The sequence below is a fragment of the Lethenteron reissneri genome, chromosome 57, assembly GCF_015708825.2.
Source record: "Lethenteron reissneri isolate LAM-NWPU_2019-01 chromosome 57, ASM1570882v1, whole genome shotgun sequence".
In the NCBI taxonomy this organism is placed as follows: Eukaryota; Metazoa; Chordata; class Hyperoartia; order Petromyzontiformes; family Petromyzontidae; genus Lethenteron; species Lethenteron reissneri.
The window spans coordinates 10,268,351-10,272,975 of record NC_083835.1 but is presented as its reverse complement, the minus strand read 5'-3'; the positions used below and the strand labels follow the sequence as shown (position 1 = coordinate 10,272,975).

General features: G+C 46.6%; 1 pseudogene; it reads left to right on the top strand.

The window, feature by feature from the left end:
• The first annotated feature begins 2,117 nt into the window (after positions 1–2,117).
• On the top strand, positions 2,118–3,363 carry LOC133357240 (cytochrome c oxidase subunit 1-like; annotated as a pseudogene).
• Positions 3,364–4,625: the final 1,262 nt, after the last annotated feature.

The window sequence follows — 4,625 nt, the reverse complement described above, 5'->3', positions numbered from 1 at the left end:
GCCAGCAGGGCAGTATGGGAAGGCCGGATCTGATGATCCGGAAGGGAGGAGTCAGGGTCACGTGGGGGAGATGATATAGAGGGGAGTCCGGTAGAGGTCGGGGCCAGTTGATGGAGTGAAGAAGCGGGACCACGTTGGGTGGCCGCCGCGCCATCAGCCACGTGGCTGATGGGGCTTCAGCACACCGTCGGCCAGCGGTGTGCGGAGCGCGAGAAGGAGCTGACGGAGGAGCGTGCGGGGCACACGAGAGGAGACGCTGGTCCCTTGTCAGGACCAGTGGGATGTGAGGACGAGTGGAGGAGCTGAGGAGGAAGCACGTGCGCGGGGCGCGCGCGAGATGACGCTGGTCCGTGGAAGAGGCCAGTGGGGTGTGGAGAAGAACCTGAATAAAAGACAAGCGGAGACCAGCAGTGCCTGACGGAGTCTATTATTACACTGGTAGGAACCGCCAGGTTACACCAGCCCACGGGATTATTGTGTCCGTCGTGCATCCAAAAATGAGAGGGGTGGGGCTGGGTGGAGAGAGGAGGGTGGGGAGTGGCTGGGTGGGGGGGAGGGGCTGGGTGGGGAGGGGAGGGTGGGGAGGGTGGGGAGGGGCTGGGTGGGGAGGGTGGGGAGGGGTTGGGTGAGGAGGGTGGGGCTGGGTGGGGGGTGGGAGAGGTGGGGCTGGGTGTTTACGTTTAACCTACTCACGCCGGCTTGTTCCCGCCCTCACAGTCGGGCATATTTGCGGAATACACCACGCCGCCGTTGACCCTGGTTATTGACCGAGCAACCCAACATTCCTACCAGCTCCCTCCGCAGGAATGTGTTATTCTTGGTTCTTTCGGTAAAGTCACGTAGAAGGGAAATAATAAAATAATAAAAATAAAACAATAAAATTAAATTCTCACGACGTTTCGGCCACAACACAAGCAGCCGTCCTCAGGAGAAGAACAGAGCTGTCTCAAAGACAGCGTCCCAATGAACACCGCCTTGACAAAGGAGTTTACATATCAACAGAGGAATATAGCATATTGACGCTAAGGAACTGCAACTATCCTACTACCATACAATAAACCGATGTGAAAATACTAAATATAAACTACATCAATATAGTTTAACACGTCGGCTTACGCGACCAATATTTTTCATAATACATTTTTTGGGTTAGATCGCGTTATTTATAAATGTGTCGTAAACCTCCACCACCCGACACGGCCAATCAGCAAAAAAGTGTCACGTTGACAAAAAACAATTAGTTCACTACTTTAGCCCACCGGTGTGTTGAAGAGTGAAACCACAACATTTACAATTTTTGAGTACGATGTTTCGCTGGTAATTGCATCCAGCATCAACGGACAATTCGCAAGAATGGTGAGGCTCTGCTCTTGCTCCCGGTCTTAAATAGAGCAGGAGCAGTGTGACGTCATCATTTAACTCATCAGATGCAATGATTTGAGGCGGAGGGGGGGGTATTGTAATTATATATGTGTTATTTTAACTGCGTTTGGTATTACCTTTGAATCTCTGCACCTTTTGAGGAACGCCAATGAAGATATAAATTTCATCCGCTGAATGCGGAGCTTCTCCAATTTTATGGTTTTAAAAAAAGTATCCTCCCCATAGACGATAGTCAGTTTAACACGTAGGCTTTCGCGACCAATATTATTCATAATAAACGTTTTTGGGTTAGATCGCGTTATTAACAACACATTTATGAATAACGCAGAGGAGGTTTTTCCAGTGAAAGGCCGCAAGATTTCAGACAAAAAACGAGCCAGTTTGTAGGTGGAGAAATTGATCGTAGAGACGATAGGACGAAAGGGTGTATATTCTTTATGTATTTTTGGTAAGCCATATAATCTTGGTGGCCTGGCCGCATACGGTTTCAACGAGAATTGTTTGGTTTGATCAATTAATTTGGTTGAATCAGAAATGATTTTGTTGGTTTTGATGACGAGGCTGTTGGTGGGGTCTCTTTATTTTTGTATAGCTGCCATCGTTGAGTAGTTCTTGAATTTTGTTGTTATATTCTATTCTGTCCATGATAACAGTGGCATTGTCCTTGTCAGCTGAGAGGATAACACTGTAATCCCTCTTTTTTAATTTAGATCATTCAAAACGCTCATCTTTGCTGATGTTGCTAGCTGGCATCTTAGCGTTTTTGAGGGTTGCAGCGATTTCAGGTCTTGCCACGTCTGCAGCGATGTGACCCAGGCCCTTGAGAGCCACATCTACTTGGGCAATGATATCATTAACTGGTATGTGTTTAGGTGTGACTGCAAAGTTTAGCTCTTAAGCTAAAACGGATTTCAGACCATCAGAAAGAGAACTGTTACTGCGATTAATTACGACTTTGTTAACGTCTAGCTTTTCGGTGTGTGGGTCCGGTCTCTTGTTGGAGAGGAGGTTGAATTTGGAAATCAAGTTGTCCTTACATTTGGTCGACATAGTGGCAGCTGAAGAGGCAGTCATATTGTCTACATGTTCCCAATCCGATGTGGACATTGTTGCAGTCAATGATAAGTGTGATTTGTAGAGTGTCTTGTCTAAATGATCTAGTTCGGTGCGTGTAAGTCTGATTTTTTCCGAGATAAGAGCTAAGCTAGTTCTAGACAGAATTCGTTTCGCATTAGAAGAAGTTACAGCAGCAGAGGTTAGTGTAAATGCGATTGGTATTACCTTCGAGTCGCGGCATCTCTTATTTTACATCAGCTATGATAATCATCGCTATCCCAACAGGGGTCAAAGTCTTTAGCTGACTAGCCACTCTTCATGGAGGTAAAATCCTATGACAAACTCCTATATTATTAGCCTTAGGCTATATTTTTTTATTCATCGTAGGAGGGCTGACAGGAATTTTCTCATCTAATTCAACATTAAATATTATCCTACATGATATTTATTATGTAGTAGCCCACTTCCATTATGTTCTATCTATGGGAGCTCTTTTTGCAATTACAGCCGGCTTCATTAACCGATTCCCCCAATTTACAGGATATACAACAAGTGAATCTTTGGCAAAAGCACACTTTGGGATTATATACCTTGCTATTAATCTTACATTCTTCCCTCAACATAGCCTGTATACCACGACGTTATTCAGATTACCCAGATGAATACACTACATGAAACATATCTACAATCTAATCAACAATCTCACTAATAGCTGTTATACTATTTATATTTATGTTATGAGAAGCTTTCTATGCTAAATGTAAAGCTAATACTACAAATCTTCTTCACACTAACCATGAATGACTTCATGGCTGCCCACCCCCTTATCACACTTACGAAAAGACAGCTTTAGTTCAAACCCACTACAAGAAAAGAGGGATTCGAGGGACACCAAGATTGGTGGCACCTAAGGCCAGCGGATGACTGCTTATCCTTTAGAAGCTCGAGAGGACTGTGGAGTTGAACCATATGAGAAAAAATGAGCAGTTCTTAGTGCTGCCAAGCCCCTCTCGGCAGGCAGAAGGGTTTTAACCTTCTATTAGACTCACAATCTAATGTTTTAATTAAACTATGTGTGCCTCTGATTATAATTGCGCTTGGGTTAGCAATAACAATAATGGGGATGTGTATTAGTATTAGTAGGTGTTCTCGGGTAGGACTTTGGTTAATTGGTGCATGTTTGTTGGGGTGTTCGTGTTGAGTTATATGGAACATATTGAATGAGAAAAAACGGTTAGGTTATGCTTAAGTCTAAGAGTAAGATAGTTCAATTCGATCAGCTAAATAAAGAGGTAATTCGGATTTCTGCTATGAAATTTGGGAACGGTGGCAGGGCTATATTGGTGAAAGTTATTACAAGCCATTTTAATGCTATTGAAGTATTCGGAATGACAGCAGGATACCACTTGACGGGTAGCACACTTTTTATTAAACCTTGTCACGATACAACGTGTGGTCACTATTCCTCACACTACACATACTTCACTTGACACGTGTGGTCACTACCTTTCCCACTACACACTCCACTTGACACGTGTAGTTACTATGGCTCACGCTGCATGCTCACACTGCATGCTCACACTGCATTCCAGCCCCGTAATGTCCGTGGAGCCTCCAGGCCCACCCCAGCTTGGGCGTGGGTCACAACCTCTGGGTCCCGAGGGCCGGCCCTCACACGGACGTTCGGCCCCGGGTCCCAGGGTCCCGCCTCTGGGTCACACAGAGCCCCGGCCCTTACAAGGACAGCGGGACTAGGTGCCGCAGGGCCCTATCTCTTCCTCCTCCGTCTTCAGTCTTTGCTGGTCACCAACTCCCCGTGCGCCTGTGCGCACCACCTTATATAGCCCCGCTCTCGGGAGACGGAGCGTATGCGGACCTCGACGTGAGCATCCCCCTTAGTTGACCAATCCCCGCGCGCTTGCCCCAGGATCCCATCGCTGTCAGCGCGCGCCAATCACTGCCTCATAACCCCCGACCCCGCGCTGACCTCTGATCCTTCACCGTCAGCGCGCGTCACCAACACACAGCCAATCACTACGCGCTGGCACACGATCCCCACCCCAGCGCGTATCACCACTACACTATTAGAGGGAATAAGGCCTGTAAGCCTCGATTTATGAAGATTGAGCGTGTACGGGTGCGTTCATAAGTAATATTAGCGACACAAAATAGACCAGATGACACTA